The 21297-nt window shown below is 38.8% G+C and overlaps 1 protein-coding gene across 1 annotated transcript in view; it reads left to right on the top strand.

Annotated features, from left to right (window-relative positions):
* Window positions 1–21297, top strand: part of OLFM3 (olfactomedin 3) — a 198771-nt gene that overhangs the window by 35230 nt on the left and 142244 nt on the right. The window lies entirely within an intron of this gene.

Here is a 21297-nt window from a genome sequence, read left to right as displayed (position 1 = left end):
CATACTGGCAGGATAAAGCAGCTGTCAAGTAAGTGGGATGTTTCATAAATGAAAAGTGTCCTTAAAAGAGTAGTTCTGCCTGAGGGGAACTGGAGTCTGAGCTATTTTATTGTTTTTATTTATTCATGATGTAGATTTACAAGGCCACATTTATTTTTGTTCTGAAAAATAGCATCGTTGAACTTCCCACAGAGAATACAACAATTCATTTTAAATACATACATTCAAAAGTTGGCATAAATTGGAAAACAAAGAATGCTCCCAGGCCCTCTTCATAGTAATATTGAAGAATGGATGGCCATAAAGTGCAACTCTGTGGGGATTCTGGCATTTTCCCATTTCTGCCTATCTATTTTCTGTTTGCATGGAAGAAAAAGTCCTTTACTGTCTCAGACTCTTTGATTGTTTACATGTTCACTTGTATAGCTGCCTTCAGTCAGTAAAATTTCAAAATAAGTAAAAGTAAAGTGTGCCTTGAGTCATCTTAACTCCTGGTGACCCCAGAAATAGTTCATGTAGATTTCTTGACAACAAAATGGAAGCAGTTTGCCATCACCTCAGAATTACAGCTTTATAAAAATTTCTGTCCAACCAGCAACAGGAAGCACTAGATCAGACTCACAGAGCTCTTATTAATGAATGTTTATTCCATTCCTAACAATCATTTGCAAATGCTGAGGAACCTCGAATAAGAAAAAAAAATCTTAAGATATTGTGTTGCAAATGTTGCCCTGTCCTCTCCCACTAGTCAGGGTGTCAGTTCCAAAAACTAGTTAGTGTGGCCCTGTTATACAGTATAAAGTAGCTCAGGAACTTACAGGTAGTAAGGTCCATGCTAAATGACCATTCAAAATTACAGCGGACCCCCCCCCCCAAAAAAAATACAATTTGACATTTGGATGGCCGTCCTCCCAATTAACAGCAGCTGCAAAAATATGCCATAAAATTTAGTCTGTCCTCTGATGATGCACTTAATGACTGTCATTACTTACAACAGTAAGATTGAGAACTATCTGCTAATTGTAGAAGGAAAGAATTTGACCATTCCTCCTCAGTCACTACTGGGTGGAATCATCTATTCAGGGAGAAATGGAACCCACATCAACAGTGTTCTCAACACAACCTCTCCTCACACGCAGTACAGGGCACAAAGTTAAGAGAGTGCCATGGTTGTTAAGTGAACCCGTTGTCTGCAGTGGCCATTCCCCCCCCCCCCAGAAACTGAAAATAAAGTCCACTTTCCACAAAAAAATATATATTAACAGCTGTAAATGCAGGTGGTTGCCAAGCACCCAAAATGTGATTACATGAGGGGGGGAATGGAAACTGGCCATCAGAATTTGAATCTGGGTCATGTTGTAACTTTAAAAAGTCGTTTAGTGACCAGACATAAGTTGAGGATTACCTGTAGTGTGTTTCAGGGATCAACTTGCTTTCTCACGTAGAAGACATTGTGAATTTAAGGGCCTTTTATCTTTTTTATCCAAATGTTATTTATATTTTTAGCTTAAACTAATATTGGCTCAGTTCTCTGATCACTATAATGAATTGTAGATTGTGTTTTATGGATTAGGTGACTCTCCAGAGTATTGTGAATGAGTGTAAGGGCATAAACTAATAATTTAAACATGCATGCATTTTGGATTTATTGGTTATATAAATAGAAGTAGTTTGGTGAGAAAATTCTGTGCGTAAAATGATATTCCCAAAGTCAGGCCCTAGATTTTTTAATTCAAGACATTGGTTTGGCCCCAGAATTAATCTTGAGATGGAGGTAGAATTGGCAGATCACTTTTATTAGAACCAATAAAAACATCCTGATATATTGAGCAAATTTTCACAAGAAATAAAATAAAAGGTTATTAGAGGACAAGAGGGCATGATCAATTTTGAGGAAGAATCTTGCTAAACGTTATATGTGTATAAAATGAAAAATTCTACATCGGGTTTATTGTTATTTTTCTATTCTGTTATGATAATGTTGCATAATGAAATCACTAAAATATTCTCAAGCCTTTGTTGAGGAATCATTGGTAATTGTTTTGAAGCTGATAGTCAGAAGAGCAAGGAAGAGCTTCATTTCCCATCAGCACAAGAAAAACAAGGACAAAACCATTTTACTTTTTAAAAAAGAGGAAGAAAGATATACACTTTAGTAGAACTTACCCTTCTATATCAAGACTCAGAGAGCTCCAGTTCAAATACTAGTATTTGTTTAAAAAATCAAGATTTTTTTCTTGCCTAAGATTTTTCTTTAAATATATTCATGTTGCTGTTTGTAACCTATTCATCACTGGTGAAATAAAAGTGCCACATAAAATATATTTCATTACTGCAAGCCCTTCACACTGGAATAAAATTAACATTCTCTGACAAGCTTTTGTCCATTATTATGGTTTGCTCTGAGCTGTCCAAGCTTGTAAATGTTTTTCTTTCCCTAAACAATAAGCATAGCTGTTACACTTCAGCAAGGATAAATTGTTCCACAACATTATATATTATCCTGGTAACCCACTGAATGAACAGGAGATTTCAAACTATCATCCTGCCTTCCCAGGCATATTAATAGGATGTAGTGTCTGGGTAATAGCTGATTACCTCACTGATGTTATTAAATCATTATTAGAGGTGTGCCTGCTTCAGAAGTGATTTGGAAGAAGTGTTTTGGACCTCAGGTGAGTTTGAACACCGTAATTCTTTACTAATCAGTTACAGCAGCCGTGCTTTTGGGGTGAGAGGGTTTGGTATGGGTCTGTACCAAGTTGGGGCTGCTTTAATGAGTCATTTGTTTAAAGAAACGATTTTTCATACCTAAACTTGCTACCCCTGCACAAGTAGGAAATAATGGGCAATTCAAAACAGACATCTCAGAACATTCAGGCTGAATATTATGTTTCTATCCTGAATGCATGCCTCTTCCCTGTTTTACATTATCATCATAATAATCCAGCGAGGTCTTCTAATAGACCATGATTTATTTAAAGTCATGTTTTTCACATTGGCAACTTTAAGATGTGTTGACTTGAACTCCCAGAATTCCCCTGTAAGCATGCTGGACCCCACACACACCGACACCCCCCCCCCCCGAGTATAATGCTAGAGTTCTAATATTTCTATTGCCCAGAAGAGATTTAAGTTGATACCAAAAGCATGGTAGCTCATCCCCTATTTGTTTTTCTGTCTCATACATATTGAGAGGTTCGCCATTGCTATAAAAATAGTTTAGTTTATAAAGATTATATGCTCTTAAAGATTTCATTTTAGCCAAACCGTAATAATTAGCCTGTTCAAGTGTGTTATCAAAGGAGTTAAAAGAGAAATATCCCTTATCAAAACTGTATATTTATTCTTCTAAATTTGAAGCATTATTTTAGTGAAACATTTTTAATCTGTTTTACTTTAGAAAAATATTTTGTATGAAAAAAACAGTGGCTTATTTAGCTCTGACGTAGTTTCTGTTTGAATGCATTATTTAGAAAGGTTTTCCATAATTAATGGAATCATATGCCCTAACTGTACTGCTTGATTTATTGACAACTTGGGCATGTCCAGCTTCCCTATTTCAGAGGTCTATATAAAATTATGTTGTTTACCCTCAAATTTTTTGCTTGTTAGCAGAATATTTCTCTCTCTCTCTCTCTCTCTCTCTCTCTCTCTCTCTCTCTCTCTCTCTCTCTCTCTCTCTCTCTCTTTCTTTCTTTCTTTCTTTCTTTCTTTCTTTCTTTCCTGTTCTGGAATTGCTACTGAGTGGCATTGAAATGAAAAGTTTAACAACACAAGAATTTTCACCTTTATTGCTGCAGTTTGCCCTAAAATATTGATATGTTTTGAAGCCTAGTTTTTCATTTTCATATTTAATTTCTTCCATGGTGCTATACAGTGATTTGTAAAGATTTTATTAATATTTCTAGTAACATTACTAGTAACTAGTATTATTTTAAAGATTTGTATTCTATTGGATAGAAATATATCCAATACATTTTGTATCCTAAAACTATGGAGATTTCCTGTTTACAGGATAGTAGGAAAAAATATCAGATGTGATTTATGAAAATTAACTGATAGTCCTGACACTTTTGCAAATTCCTCAAACTCTTACTATAGCTGGCTGAATAAAGTGTTTGAGAGAGTCAAAAATGTATCATCTACAAATGGATTTAAAATATCCGCCTTGCCTCCCTTTTTAATAACACAAATCTGATTATTAGATCTAAATGCTATTACCAATGCTTCTATGACTAGGTTGAATAATAAAGGTGATAAAGGCCAATCTGCTTGGTACCTCTTGAAATTATAAGGGAATCTGAGTCATAATTGTTAAGTCTTTTCTGAGCTTTAGTTGCTCCATAAATATTTTCAGTGTCTTAAGAAAACCAGCCTCAAGCTTGAATTTAATTAGCATTGTTTTTTTAAAATTGAATTTCCAGAAAATCAAAAGCTTTAAATGTATTTAAGAACAATTGGTTAGGGAAGACTTATTAACTTTACTGATTTGTATAATATTTAATAATTTCCTGAGAGGGATAGATGATGATGATGATGATAATAATAATAATAGTAATAGTAATAATAATAATAATAATAAGAAGAAGAAGAAGAAGAAGAAGAAGAAGAAGAAGAAGAAGAAGAAGAAGAAGTAAGAAGAAGAAGAAGTAGAAGAAGAAGAAGAAGAAGAAGAAGAAGAAGAAGAAGAAGAAGAAGAAGAAGAAGAAGAAGAAGAAGTTGGAAGGGACCTTGGAGGTCATCTAGTCCAACCCCCTGCTAAGGCAGGAAACCCTATACCATTTCAGACAAATGGCTGTCCAGTCTCTTCTTAAAAACTTCCAGTGTTGGAGCATTCACCGCTTCTGGAGGTAGGTTGTTCCACTGGTTAGTTGTTCTAACTGTCAGGAAGTTTCTCCTTAGTTCTAGGTTGCTTCTCTCCTTGACTAGTTTCCATCCATTGCTACTTGTCCTGCTTTCAGGTGCTTTGGAGAATAGCTTGACTCCCTCTTCTTTATGGCGGCCCCTGAGATATTGGAACACTGCTATCATGTCACCCTTCACCCTTCTCTTCATTAAACTACACATACCCAATTCCAGCAACCGTTCCCTATATGTTTTAGCCTCCAGTCCCCCAATCATCTTTGTTGCTCTTCTCTGTACTCTTTCTAGAGTCTCGACATATTTTTTACATCGTGGTGACCAAAACTGGATGCAGTATTCCAGGTGTGGCCTTACCAAGGCATTGTAAAGTGGTATTAGTACTTCACATAACATTTTGGTTTGGAATAAAGCCAGATAAGTCCATATTTCAGGTATCCTAGTGGTGTATTTGTTGTCTTCCACTTTGAATGATTCCAAGGTTCATCCACTTTGTTGCTGGTCATCCTCTTCTCATTCCATCCATCTATCTTTCCTAGCATTAGAGCCTTTTCCAAGAGTTGGGTCTTTGTATTATATACGGTATCTGAAATAGAATAATTTGAGACTGTTTATTATTAGAACTTCTATCAATAAAGTATATTTCTACTATTCCTTGTGGTCTGTTACCTAATCTAGCCTATTTTAAAAGATTGACACCTGTATAGCCCTATATTCAATGGTGTTTAGAGGCATGAAAGATATGTCTTAAAATGCTGCAAATTATTTATTGGACAGGCAATATGTTTGAGGCAACAAAAAAAATTCCTTCTACAAGGCTATCACATTTTTTAAAGTAACAACCATTCGCCCTAAAACCGCTCTAAAAATCTATATACGGTAACATATTTTTCATATATGTCAGCTTTTAAAAGAATGGGGTGGACTGATGAATCATTTTACCAAAAAGTCTTTTTATTTCTTGGCACTAGAATGTAATGTGTTTTGTTCCGATATGTCAGGAGACTTCCTAACATGTTTTAAAAGTTTGATTAGCATGCTCTGAACTGTAGATCTGAGTAGGGGGGGGGGGAGAGAGAGGGAGAGAGAAACTGCAAGCATGCTAATGTGTTATTACTAATTCAGAGCAATTACGTCAATCTTAGAGTTCTATTATCTTTCACTTTTACATTCACTCCATGGCAGCATGCCAGTTTTCAAATCGTCGGGTGGGGGGGGAGGAGCAGATGGAGAAGGAGGCAGTTGCAGATGATTATATCCCAGGAATCAAATTCATTACAGCCCTGTTCAGATGTTGCATGCCATAAGAGGCAATATTGGTAGAGGAGGGTGTGGGGTCATGTGTTAAGTCCATCCATCCAAAGTGACTTTGTTCAGGGAGTTATATGATTCCTGAAGCCATGTTAAAGGCCAGTCCTCCGTGAAGATGTCTTTTGCATTTGTAAAAGGATTTTGTAATTTTAAAAAAGTTATTTTTTTAATAAGTTCAGAACTTTAACAACTTCTATGGCCTAACACAGGGATGGACAGCTATAGCAACTTTACGACCTGTGGACTTCAACTCCCAGAATTCCTAAGCCAGCCATAAAGTCCACAGGTCGTAAAGTTGCCACAGTTGAATGTATATTATGTATACAAGCCCACCAGGGATATTTTTAGAAAGCATATTTTCATTATTTATATTTATATGGCCACCCACACAATACACTAGGCCGCTAACAGTCAAACAAACCATCTGAGTAGTATATGTTTGCTTATTGCTGTTGCATGACTTCTGCCATCTTTGGCCATCTTCGGTTCTTTGTTTTATCAATGTATTATATTGTTATTTTTATCAACTTCCTAGAGTTGCCGGGAGTTGGGCAGTGAATGAATAAATAGCAAACAATGAACAAAGATAACTTTTTAAAAGCACATTGGACCCAGTGTGGCTGAAAAAACATTGAACCACAGCATAAAAGATCCTCTATTAGCCCTTCAAGATATACCAGATGTGTAAACCAATATCATGTATGTCGGTACTTCTTTTATTGTAAAACTATAGAAACAGCGTATACTGTTTACTCAGTACTTTACTTTTACTTTACTACTTTATTCAGAGTATAGTAATCTTATTAGTCTGAATGTTCTTCCCCTTCCCTACCTTTATCTTTGTCTGCAAAACTTACATTACTTTCTTGACCTGGACTTAGAACCCTTTTATCTGAGTAGGTCTTCCACCTGTCCTTCAAGGCCATTCTGTCTGCCTTCTACAGGCTTAGCCAGCAACATAGTCCAATGCTCAGGGGAAGAACCAGGTCTTCAGACCATATGAAAGCCTGGAATGTTGGGACTATCCAAGTCTCTGTGGTTTTCTGTTCCATAAAGCACTACTGCACAGAAGAGTCATATTTCCATTAGACTGTGACATTTAATAGAGCGTATTTGGAGCATTATTCTATGTAGAACATAGGACAAACAGAAATGATTGGAGATGGGCAGGTCTGCCTATGTAGCCTCATTCAGTAGAGCAATCATGCACAGAATTCTCCAGAGATAGACTGTGATTTGAAGTCAAATTTTGCTTCATTGTCCCTTAGGGGTTACGAGGGGCTAGGTTTTTCACCATTTGAACATTAAAACTTCTGCATCCATCACAATATTTATGTAATTATACCCCCTCACTTATGAATCTCAGAAGATGTAAGCTCATAGCAGCACTCTTCTACCAGGTGGCCAATGTGGCATTGGTCACGTGAAGATAGTCTGCAGTTGATATCCCCTCAAATAATATTTGCCTAGCCTTTATGCTATTTTGCTTGTTTACAATTCTGGACCTGAGCCTGCATAAATGCTATGAAAACTCAGCATCATAATGAAACATGAAGTAATTAATTCAGATGTCCATCCAAATACATTTCATTTTTTTCAACACAGTTATCATGAAGACGCAGCAGTTGGCAATGTTTAGAGCAATTCCCAGATGTTTTTAGCAGTGACCCGCAATCAACTGTATTCTAAGTAAGCTGTAGGGGAGCATAAAGTCTAGGGCCAGTTATTAATAAGATATAGCACGGTTAATGTGCAATAATATTTTATGCTTAGTTTACAATATTTCTCTAACACAATTTGGGAATTATCTATTATACAATTCATGTCCTTTAAAATGCGGGAAAATATCACCAGGAGCATTATAAATTCAACTTAGTGTGCCTATTTGTAATGTTCCCAAAGATAATATTTTAGTCATAAAAAGTAATATACATTGTATTATCAAGGACAAGCTGTAAATTGGGACAGATCATATTATCTGCGCAATGTTTATTGTGCAGAGAAAGTTTTGATTCAGTAACATAAAAGTCTTGTTTAATGAACCAGAAAAGGAGCTAGTACACATGAGCAGCGAGCTTTCTGACATATGAAGTCTATGACCTTTTTTTCCTTTCTTCAGAGTCCGTGGGTTTAGAAAATGGCTTCTTATAAATGATCTGAGAGTCTGCGTTCTTTAGTGTTCCAGGTTACAGAGATGAAGTCTACTTAAATGTAGTTTGTATAGTTTGTCAACATGAAGGATTTGTGCAAAAGAGGTGATGTCTGGTACACGTTTGTTCTTTAGGGAAGGGAACTTCTATTCTAGCAGGATTCCTGATTTTATGAAAGCCCTGCACATGTACAACTGGAGACATTTACTGCTTTCAGTCCATTGAAATACAGTGAAATTGGAACCGGGGCCAATATTAGGCACACTGATTTTTGCAAGGAGTCATGATATCATTTCCTCTTGATATATTCACTGTCTGCTAGAAAGCAAATAAATATAAAAGGGTTTGAATAAAGGTAGTCTTCAACTTATGACAATGGTCACTTAGTGACCATTGGAAGATTACAACAGACCAATCTTCGGGCTACTTATGACCTGGATTCTAAGTTCTGACGGTCGGGCCCCCTCTTCCATCATGTGACTGAATTTTAGTCTCAGCATCACGGCTACATTTACCGTTGATTCACTTAGCAACTGTATTGTTCACTTAATGACCATGTTGTTTGTTTAACGACCGCCTCAAAAGTTGTAAAATAGAATCAGCCATGTGACCAAATTCCTCTACGTTTGCATTACAGTCAATATCAAGGGCTACCTATATACTGTACATATGCCTAGGCTGCATAATGGAAACATATTCCTTTACAGACCAATGAGGACTCAGTTTATTCAGGTGAAAAAGTAAGCTCAGATTTTGGTTAAATGCCAACCCTAATTTTATTGCAATCATTTTTGTAAAAGGTAGGTATTTTTACTCTTTTGGGTATTAAATTCCCAAGTAGTACAACTGAATCTATCTGCCCACATTCTCACTCTTTCCTTTGTTTTTATTATTGGGTAGATGTAATTGTAAGAACAATCTAACAGGAAGAAATTGATTGAGTCTATAGACTGGGCTATTAGAGACAACAAGGAGATAAAATAAGGGGGGGGGGGAGAAAATATTTCCAGGTATGTAGCTGTGATGGAGTTTCATGGAACTCAGTAAAAAGTCACCGTACTTTTGCTTATTCTTAAAATAATAGTGGATCCTTCACAAAAATTCCTTGTTAATTCAGTTTCATATTTCTGATTCTCTCAGCTTTTATTTTTCTTATAGTTCAATATTGCAAGCTTCCCATAACTTATATGCATTCAGATATTGAAAATCATTCCATGTATGTAATCTTTGCTAGTCTAGTTGGTATGAGAGCACTTATGCACCTTTACATTTTATTTAACAACAGTACAGTTGATGTCTGGCAGAGATTAAATGTTTAAAACTATGCATTACTTCCTTTTCATGGATCTCATTTTGAAGCATTGTGACAATAGAGAATACTTGTAAGCAATATTTAAGAGACACTTTTAGCCAAATTTTATAATAAAGTAAGTTCAAGGTGGGGAAAGGTAGTATTTTTGTGGCTTTTTCATTTGCGGCTATTTTGAAAAGAAAGGTGCTAATAAATTACATAAAGCCCCAAAACTGAATGAATATAGTGGAGATCACAAAAAGCAAGAGTTTTGTAGAAAAAGGAAGTTGTGACAGGAAAAGAGATCTCAAGAAAAGAACAAATTGGGTGAGAAGAAACAGAGAAACAATGCGATGGATGGATTTCATATATTGAATTAAACTACAAGACATTTCTTGATAACAAATTTAATTAAAGGTTACTATTAATAGTAATACCATTAATGTAGCTTCTACTACTATTAATATATCCTCTTTTATTAATCTAGGAAGTTTATAAAATAAAACTTTTACTAGTATCAGAGGAATAATCATTTCTGTCTTTTAGAGGCAGCCATAATAATTTTGTGTGTTATGAAGTGCCATCAACTTGGTGGCTTGTGTATCAAATCAATAATTTGTTTTTCTAAATAGTTATTGCTACACATTATATATGGAAGTTCAAAAGCTCCCTTCCTTTGAAACCTATGGTGGCATTGGACAAATCAGTATCTTTTTATTTAATCTACTCTATTTAATATTTTAGGGATAAAGTAGTATAACTCCCATTATTGCTATCCTGGGCTTTTGGAATTAACACAATAAATATGACTGGCATGCTAATAAATGTATGGATTATTTTCCAATTCTGTTTGCTATGCTACCTTACAGGTAGTCCTCACAAAGTGACTGGAATTATGACTGACCCCCCCCCTCACACACACACACCAAGCTACTTATGACCCAGTTCCAGAGTTCCAACTACTACATACATGCCCACAATCATATGACTGTGTTTGGGGTGCTTGGTAGCTGGCTAATCTTTACAGCTGGTTGCAACATTCCATTATGTGACTGCAACATATGACTTTATTTATTTATTTATTTATTTATTTATTTATTTATTTATTTATTTATTTATAATGAGACTTGTATGCCGCCCTATCTCCCGACGGACTCAGGGCGGCTAACAATAAAATACAATAAATACAAATATTAAAAAAGAATTAAATTATGTCGAAGTCCCACTAAAACCAATAAAAACATTTAAAATCATAATTAAAACCCCATTTTCATCAGTCCAGGTCGCCCTGTTGGAAAAGATATGTCTTAAGGTCACGACGAAATGACCGAAGGTCTGGGGCCATCCAGAGCTCCCGGGGGAGCTGATTCCACAAAGTAGGTGCCCCAACAGAGAAGGCCCTCCCCCTGGGGGTCGCCAGCTGACATTGGCCGACGGTACCCTAAGGAAGCCCTCTCTGTGCGAGCGCACAGGGCGATGGGAAATCATTCCTGGCAGCAGACGGTCCTGCAAATATCCCGGGCCTAAGCCATGTAGGGCTTTATAGGTAAGGACCAGCACCTTGAATCTCACCCGGAGGGCAACCGGTAACCAATGCAGCTCGCGCAGGAGGGGTGTGATATGGGAGTATCGGGATGCTCCCATCACAAACCCACACGGTCGCATTCTGCACCAGCTGAAGCCTCTGGGTGGTTTTCAAGGGCAGCCCCATGTAGAGAGCATTGCAGTAATCTACATGGAAGGTGACGAGCGCATGAGTGACCGTACGTAAAGCATCTTGGTCCAGATAGGGTCGCAACTGGCGCATCAGGCGAACCTGATGCGCCAGTTGTGACCCTATCTGGACCGAGATGCTTTTTGCTGGTTTTCAGCCTTTTTGCTGATTTGTGGCAAAACCCATCATAGGTAATACATTGATTTCCTTAATTACTATGACATTTGCTTAATGACCACTGTGTTTGCTTAATGACCACCACAAAAAAGTTGTAAAATAGGGTCTGATCAGTGGGTGCCAATCAATCATAATACCGCTGGAAGGAACCTTGGAGATCTTCTCGTCCAACCCTCTGCTCAAGCAGACCCTATACCATTTCATATAGGTGGCTGTCCAGTCTTTTCTTAAAAACCACCAGTGTTGAAGGACCTACAACTTCTGAAGGCAAGCTGTTCCACTGGTTGTCCTCACTGTTGGAAAGTTTCTCCTTAATTCCAGGTTGCTTCTCTCCTTGATTAGTTTCTACTCATTGTTTCTTTTCTTGCCTTTTGGTGCTTTGGAAAATAAGTTGACCCCCCTCTTCTTTATGGCAGTCCCTCCAATACTGGAATATTGCTATCTTGTCTAGACTGGCCATCCCCAATTCCTGCAACCATTCTTCATATGTTTGAGTCTCCAGGCCTTTAATCATCTTAGTTGCTCTTCTCTGAACTTTTTCCCAAGTCTCAGCATCTTTTTTGTAACGTGGTGACCAAAACTGAATGCAGTATTCCAGGTGTGGTCTTACTAAGGCTTTATAAATTGGTACTAATACTTCATGTAATTTTAATTCTATGTCTCTCTTTATACAACCAAGGATTGTGTTTGGTTTTTTTTGGTTGCTGCTGCACACTGCTGGCTCATGTTTAAGTAATTGTCCAGTAGGACTCCAAGGTCCCTCTCACAGTTACTGTTTTTGAGACAGGTTTCGCCTAATCTGTACTTGTGCCTTTGTTTTTTCCTGCCTAGGTATAAAACCTTGCCCATTGTTCAAGTCTGTCAAGATCTTTTTGGTCCTGAGCTTGTCTTCTGGGGTTTTGACTATTCCTGCCAGCTTAGTGTCATCTGCAAATTTGATGAGTTCCTCTTCTATTCTCTCATCTAAGTCATTTATGAAGATTTTGAAGAGTACTGTGTGAGGGAATCTTGTGGTACCTCACTGCTTCCTTCCTTCCATGTAGATGTAGTACAATTAAGGACTACTCGTTGAGTATGGTTTGTCAACCAGTTACAAATCCATCTGGTAGTGATGCTGTCTATCCCACATTTTTCTAGTTTACCAAGAGGTAGTATGTGGTCTACTTTGTTGAATCCCTTGCTGAAGTCTAAGTATATTATGTCCACAGCATTTCGGTGATCTACTAATTTAGTCACTCTGTCAGAGAATGAAATAAGATTGGTTTGGCATGATTTGTTCTTAACAAACCCATGCTGGCTACTAGTTACAACTTTATTTGTTTGTAAAAAGGTAAAGGTAAAGGTTCCCCCGCACATGCGGGCTAGTCGTTTCCGACTCTAGGGGCCGGTGCTCATCTCCGTTTCAAAGCCAAAGAGCCAGCGCTTGTCCGAGGGCATCTCCGTGGTCATGTGGCCGGCATGACTAGACGCCAAAGGCACACGGAACGCTGTTACCTTCCCACCGTAGTGGTCCCTATTTTTCTACTTGCATTTTTATGTGCTTTCTAACTGCTAGGTTGGGAGAAGCTGAGACAAGTAACAGGCGCTCACTCTGTTACGTGGCACTCAGGATTCGATTTGTAGATGTTCGCAAATCTGTTTTTTAATTATTTTTCGAGTATCTTCCCAGGTATCGATGTCAGGTTGATTGGTCTGTAGTTTCCTGGGTCTGTTTCCCCCCCACACCATTTTTTTTAAGATGGGAACCACATTAATTCTTTTCCATCAACTTTGGAATATGATCCATCAGGTCCTGGTGATTTATATTCATCAAGATCAGACAGGTGCTCTCTTAACATTTTCTTGCTTATTTTAATTTTTATTTCTAATCTGTCTTTTAGAGATGTTATTGGTAGGTTGGATTATAGTTTCTTTTTGCATGAAAACTGATGCAAAGAATGAGTTAAGTAGCACTGCTTTCTCTCTACTGCCTGTTACTTCCTTACCATCTTCTCTCTTTAGTGGACCGACTGTTTCCTTGAGTCTTTCTTTATTATTTATATGTTGAAAGAAACTTTTTTTATTATTATCTTTGACTTTTGTTGCAAGTCTTTATTCATTCTGAGCCTTTGATTTCCTGACTTCCAGCAGATTCAGGCTATCTGCTGATACTCTATCTTAGTTTTGTGTCCCTCTTTCCATTTTTTGTAGTTATCCTTTTTGTCTTTCAGTTTATCAGAGAGATCTTTGTTCAACCATGCTGATTTCTTCTTGGATTTCTTGTTTTTCTTTTTCAGTGGTATTGTATGGCACTGGACTTTTATGATTGTATTTTTCAGAATTTCCCACACTTCTTGAATTGTTTTTCTTAGGCTCTTTCTGAGTTTGTTAAAATCAACTCTTTTAAAGTTTAACACAGTTGGATTATATTCTATTGCTTGTGTTTGCATTACATTGAATTCCAATATGACATGGTCACTCTGACCTAAGGTTCTGGCAATTTCAACTCTCTCTATCACTTCTTCTCTATTAATAAGAATTAGGTCCAGTATAGCTTTTCCTCTAATTCTGTCCTCTACCTGTTGGATGACAAAGTTGTCAGCTAAATTGGTTAGGAATCTGTTTGATCTCCCACTTGCTGCAGAGTTTGTCTCCCATTTGATATCAGTGTAGTTAAAGACTCCCATTACTACTACTATGGTTCCTACATACATTTGTTAATTGATTAGCAAAGAATTCATCTATTTTCTTTCTTTCTGTTCTGTACCAGCCTACTACCGTCCCTGCAGATAAGGCAGGGATAACCCCTTTACAAGAAGGCAAGAGGGTGGAACTAAGCCTGCCAAATTTATGAACACAAAAGCAAATAGAGCAAAACAAGACACGAACCATGAAACAGGAACTATTCAAACGGTTGCCTTCAGCAAACCAGCCCTCCCATGCATTTCCCTTTTAAACAGTTCAGGGCGTGGCTTCTCTCTGCCTCCTTCCGAGGTGCCCCATTGCCTTCCTCTGTTTACTCCTGCTTGACTGCCTCCTGCGTCGGGCGTCCTTGAACAGGGCCAGCTGTGGGTCATCTTCATCCACGCTGTCAAGCTCACACAGCTGGGTCTGCGTAGTAACCAGGTGGGAGGGGCCTGGCTGAGGGCTCTCATCAGCAAGCTCTCCAACCCCCTCAGCAACCTCTCCAACACCCCCCTCCTCCTCTGAATCGTCCGACCCAAATGCCGAACCCACAGGCTGACCCTGAATCACAACACTTTCTTTCTTTCTTTTCTCAACTTTTGATGGAAATTCTGGGCTCCATTGTAGTAGAAAGTTGTGGACTATCTGTACTATATTGGCAAGTAAGAAAAGGGCATCAAAAAAAGAGCAAAGGAAAAAACCTTGAGATAATTCCTTATTGAGGTTTACATATTCTTCTTTCTCCCTCTCTCTCTCCTTCTCCTTCCCCTCCATAATAAAATTAACCTGTTCCAATTTATTCCATTCCATTCTGTGGAATGCATTGGAGTTGAACTCTAGAGGCTCTAATGTGATTGAAAAGGCTGTACATGAACCCTCACAAAGCTAGCAGAGGAAGTTGAAAAAAAATGTATCTATAAATCTGGTAGTAGTACTTGAAAGAGTAGCTGCTGAAGAGGAAACTCATTTTTCTTTTTTATCTACCCCTGTCAAAATATTGAGCACATCACAGCGCATAAACTTAAAGGTGTCCCAAGAGTATAGAAACATGACAATTTAAAACAGGACTATGGGATGCCAAGAAAGATTTGTTGCTGCTAAGTTTTGGTATGATTTAGAGGTTGGTTTTAAAAAGCCATTGCTCATATGTTCATACATATATTCTGACTGTAACTTGAAATTTAGCCTATGCCATTGGTAGTTCTTCCTAGATAGCATGAAACATGGCTTAATTAATAGCATATTTAAGCCTTCTGCATTAATCTCTTATTTTTGTTTCTCAGCGTAAGTGGAATTACATCCCTTATGAATTGAGTTTATAGATTGGTGTGATTTGTCTAATGTGAAACAGACTGTTAGGGTTATACTTTGAATACCCAAGAAGAGACATTTTGAATACCAGTGAGAAACCAAGCAGGAAATAGAAATTGTCAGCTCAGATTACTTCCCATAAGAATAGCAATTTTTTTTATTCTTCAATGTCTCCTCCTGGATCATAAGTGGCTAATCTGGAGTTTACCAGATGTCTTAGATCAGGGGTCTTCAAACTTGGCCCTTTTATGACTTGTGGACTTCAGCTTCCAGAATTCCTCAACCAGGCGTGCTGAGGGGTTGAAGTCCACAAGTCATAAAAGGACCACGTTTGAAGGCCCCTGTCTTAGATGATAATTTCACAATCCTCATTCAACAGAGCACTGACTAGGAATTATGAAAATTGTGGTTCTCAGATGGGTCAGTGATTGGAGATTATGCAGCTTGTGGTCCTAAATGTCTAGATGTTTCTAGTCAGCTTACTCTGTTCTTGGGCACAACAAATATGTCCCTCATGGACTACAAATATTAGGCCTGTAAACATATAGACAATCATTAGGAGGCAGCAGCACATACAGAGAACTTAATGTGTTTGGCTTTTTTAGGATCTATGATCTGGAGGCATATATCTGGACTTTATATGGTTGGATGCAACCTAACCTCTAGCCAGTCTTGGATGTCAAGCAGCTTTCTCTTAAGAGCAATTGACCAATAGCTCTTGGGAATCAAATGCTTTTTTAATGCAGTATAATGGGAAAAATAAAAGTTGAAGTACTTATTGTGCTAGTAATGGTGTTCAAAGCCCTCCATGGCATGGGGCCGGAGTACCTCAGGGAACATCTGCTGCCGGCATCAAGCTCCCTGCGCCCTGTGCGTTCCCACAGAGAGGGCCTCCTCAGGGTGCCACCGGTCAGAGAATGTCGACTGGTGGCCCCCAGGGGGAGATCCTTCTCTGTGGGCGCCCCGGAGCTATGGAACCAGTTACCGGTTGAGCTCCGGACGGCGCCCGATCTGCGCTCCTTTCGCCGCGATCTGAAAACATACTTGTTCAAACAAGCCGGCCTGGCCTGAGGGGGGATTGGTGGGGTTTTTTATCATTTTTATTGGGTTTTTTTACTATGTATCAATTGTATTTTAATCGGGCATGTATTTAATTATCTTTTAGTTTTTGTAAATTTCTGTGTTTTATTCTTGCCCTGTACACCGCCCTGAGTCCCCCGGGAGAAGGGCGGTATAGAAATATTAATAAATTAAATTAAATTAAATTATTGATTTAAGAAGAGTACAACAATATCATGCTCCTGAACATAGGGACTTTCTCTTTGAACTCTATCTTACTTTCTTTTTTTTCTAATTGAAAAACTGACTCCTGCTTTGCTTCCCCCAACAGTGTTAGAGGGTCTATCAATAGATTTCTAACATTATCTCTAAGGCTGTTTGTACCCCATGAGCATGCTTAGAGAATTAAAATGTTGAGGAATGTATGGAAATATGTCACATTCCTAGAAGAAAAAGTGAAGTTGTTCTGGGAGGTAAGAGGGCTCATACTATAGGTGATAACAAGTAGCATGCTTATTTATGTTTGCCTTATTAGCACATTGGTGTTTTTTTTCAATGGATAATCCACCCAAAGACCAGCAGTTTTTCAATGGGCAATTCGTTATGTGAGAGACATTTCGTGCAGGTGCATATAACATGCTTTTCAAAACACCATTTCTGATCATTGGCTCAAAATGTTGGTGATTGCTGTAATAAAAGGGTCAAGAATTGCTGATTACAACTCCATGTCACGAGCTCTCACTTCTCAATATTGAATCTTATTTTGACACAGAAGGGCTTTCTACAACTTATGAGCAGGAAGAAAGTGATATTTCTCCTATATGTTCCTTGCTCTAATACCACAATTGGCTTGAGTTCCAGCATGTTTTCTGTTTGATTATGGCTCCTGTTTCACTTCAGACAGTTGCTATGGTCCAATGCAAACCACACTCAAAGTTCTGAATTCTTGGGTTGGCTCTTTTTCTGCTCAATTAGCTAGGACTACATACTAAGAGAACCCCTTCATGGATTACTGCCTTGTCGTGGTGAAGGGGCTTGCCTAATTCAATGAAGCTATGAATTATGCCGTGCAGGGCCACCCAAGACGGAAAGGTCATAGCAGAGAGTTCTGACAAAACGTGACCCACTGGAGAAGGAAATGGCAAACCACTCCAGTATCTTTGCTATGAAAACCCTATGGACAGTACCAAAAGGCAAAACGATATGACGCTGGAAGATGAGCCCCTCAGGTCAGAAGGCGTCCAATATGCTACTGGGGAAGAGCAGAGGGCTAGTACTAGTAGCGCCAGAAAGAATGAAGCGACTGGTCCAAAGCCGAAAGGATGCTCAGCTGTGGATATGTCTGGTGGTGAAAGGAAAGTCCGATGCTGTAAAGATTTTTTCTCCATAGGAACCTGGAATGTAAGATCCATGAATCAAGGAAAGCTGGACGTGGTCAAACAAGAGATGACAAGACTAAACATCGACATCTTAGGTATCAGCGAACTAAAATGGACAGGAATGGGTGAATTTAATTCAGATGACCATCAGGTATACTACTGCGGGCAAGAATCCCTCAGAAGAAATGGAGTAGCCTTCATAGTCAATAAAAAAATAGGAAAAGCAATACTGGGATACAATCCTCAAAATGACAGAATGATCTCAGTTCGAATCCAAGGCAAACCATTCAATATCACAGTAGTCCAAGTCTATGCCCCAACCACCGGTGCTGAAGAGGATGAAATTGACCGGTTCTATGAAGTCCTACAGCACCTTATAGAACTAACACCAAAAAATGATGTCCTTATCATAATGGGGGATTGGAATGCTAAAGTAGGAAGCCAAAAGATAACTGGAATAACAGGCAAGTTTGGCCTTGGAGTACAAAATGAAGCAGGGCACAGGCTGACAGAATTTTGTCAGGAGAATATGATGGTCATAGCAAACACTCTTTTCCAACAACCCAAGAGACAGCTCTACATATGGACATCACCAGACAGTCAACACAGAAATCAGATTGACTATGTGCTCTGCAGCCAAAGATGGAGAGGCTCTATACAATCAGTAAAAACAAGACCAGGAGCTGACTGTGGCTCGGACCATGAGCTTCTTGTTGCAAAATTTAGGCTAAAACTGAAGAAAGTAGGGAAAAGCACTAGGCCACTCAGATATGAACTAAATCATATCCCTGATGAATACACAATAGAGGTGACAAATAGATTCAAGGAATTAGATCTGATAGACAGAGTGCCTGAAGAACTGTGGACAGAGGTTTGCAACATTGTACAAAAGGTAGCAACCAAAACCATCCCAAAGAAAAAGAAATGTAAGAAAGCAAAATGGCTGTCTGAGGAAGCTTTGCAAATAGGTGAGGAAAGGAGGGAAGCGAAAGGCAAGGGAGAAAAAGAAAGATATGCCCAATTAAATGCAGAATTCCAAAGAATAACTAGAAGAGATAAGAATGCCTTCTTAAATGAACAATGCAAAGAAATAGAAGAAAACAATAGAATAGGGAGGACCAGAGATCTTTTCAAGAAAATTGTAGAGATGAAAGGAACGTTTCATGCAAAAATGGGCAAAATAAAGGACCAAAATGGCAGGGACCTAACAGAGGCAGAAGAGATTAAGAAGAGGTGGCAAAATTACACAGAAGAATGAGCTTAACGTCCCTGATAATCACAATGAGGTGGTCACTGACCTCGAGCCAAACATCCTAGAATGTGAAGTGAAGTGGGCCTTAGAAAAGCTGAGCAACAACAAAGCTAGTGCAGGTGACAGTATTCCAGCTGAGCCATTCAAAATCTTAGAGATCAAATTGCTAACATATGCTGGATCATGGAGAAAGCTAGAGAGTTCCAGAAAAACATTTACTTCTGCTTCATTGACTATGCTAAAGCCTTTGATTGTGTGGATCATAACAAACTCTGGCAAGTTCTTAAAGAGATGGGCATACCAAACCATCTTATTTGTCTCTTGAGACAAATGCGGGCCAAGAAGCAACAGTGAGAACTGGACACAGAACCACTGATTGGTTCAAAATTGGGAAAGGAGTACGGCAAGGCTGTATACTGTCGCCTTGCCTATTTAACTTATATGCAGAGCACATCATGAGAAAGGCAGGGCTAGATGAATCAAAAGTTGGAATTAAGATTGCCGAAAGAAACATCAACAACCTAAGATATGCAGATGACACCACTCTAATGGCAAAAAGTAAAGAAGAACTAAAGAGCCTCTTGTTGTGGGTGAAGAAGGAGAGTGCAAAACTTGGGTTGAAACTAAACATTAAGAAAACCAAGATCATGGCATCTGGCCCTCTCAATTCCTGGCAATTAGATGGGGAAGAAATGGAGGTAGTGAAAGATTTTATTTTCCTGGGCTCCAAGATCACTGCAGATGGGGACTGTAGCCAAGAAATTAAAAGATGCTTGCTCCTTGGGAGGAAAGCCATGGCAAATCTAGACAGCACACTAAAAAGCAGAGACATCACCCTGTCAACAAAAGTGCGTATAGTCAAGGCTATGGTCTTCCCAGTTGCAATATATGGCAGTGAAAGCTGGACCATAAGAAAGGCTGAGCGCCAAAGAATTGAGGCCTTTGAACTATGGTGCTGGAGAAGACTCTTGTGAGTTCCTTGGACTGCAAGGCGATCAAACCGGTCAGTCCTAGAGGAGATCAACCCTGACTGCTCGTTAGAAGGCCAGATCCTGAAGCTAAAACTCAAATACTTTGGCCACCTAATGAGAAGGAAGGACTCACTGGAGAAGAGCCTAATGCTGGGAAAGATTGAGGGCAATAGAAGAAGGGGACGACAGAGAATGAGGTGGCTGGATGGAGTCACTGAAGCAGTAGGCGTGAGCCTAGATGGACTCCAGAAGATGGTAGAGGACAGGAAGGCCTGGAGGAACATTGTCCATAGGGTTGTGATGGGTCGGACACGACTTCGCAACTAACAACAACAACAACATACTAAGAGATGTACTAAGCATAACGTAGCAGTGGAATTAATAATTTCCCTACAGTTTTGGGAGGATGCTAGTTAGAATGGAGATGGGATCATTTTGACCAATGATGTTTTTTTTAATTAAGCCTTGGTGGAGCAGTGGGCTAATGCCTCCTTAAGTAACACCAGCTGCCTGCAATTAGTGCAGGTTCAAGTCCCACCAGGCTCAAGGTTGACTCAGCCTTCCATCCTTCCGAGGTAGGTAAAATGAGGACCCAGATTGTTGGGGGCAATTAAGCTGACTTTGTAATAATGCCGCTTGGGGGTGTGTGTGAAACCCCTAATAAGCAAGCATATACATAGAATGAAGGCTACTGCTAAGTTTGTAAGCCACCCTGAGTCTTCGGAGAAGGGCGGGATATAAATGGAATTAAAAAAAATAATATTCCTCCTAAAGTTCAGTTACTTTCCAAGGGAAAAAATCATGCAAACATAAATATGTAATGAGGTATCTCTCTCTCTCTCTCTCTTTCCTCCCCTATGGAGAGGAAAAACAACTGAGGCAAGAGTAAATAGGAGAAATGTAAATTGTGAAGCAATCTCTTTCTTCCCTGTACAATTTTTCAGTTTAGAATGCTTAATCATTGTTTAGAAATGGAATATGTATTAGATCCCTCTGTTTCAGTGTTTTTTTTCAAACTTGGCAACTTTAAGATGTTTGTGTATGCTGGCTGGGTAACTATGCTGGCTAGGGAATTCTGGGAGTCGAAGTCCACACATCTTAAAGTTGCCGGGTTTAAAAAATACTGCTTTACTTGGGGAAAAAGAGGGGCAACTG

Source organism: Vipera ursinii, assembly GCF_947247035.1.
Source record: "Vipera ursinii genome assembly, chromosome: 3".
In the NCBI taxonomy this organism is placed as follows: Eukaryota; Metazoa; Chordata; class Lepidosauria; order Squamata; family Viperidae; genus Vipera; species Vipera ursinii.
The sequence above is the reverse complement of the archived record's forward strand: the minus strand, read 5'-3'. Positions and strand labels throughout refer to the sequence as shown.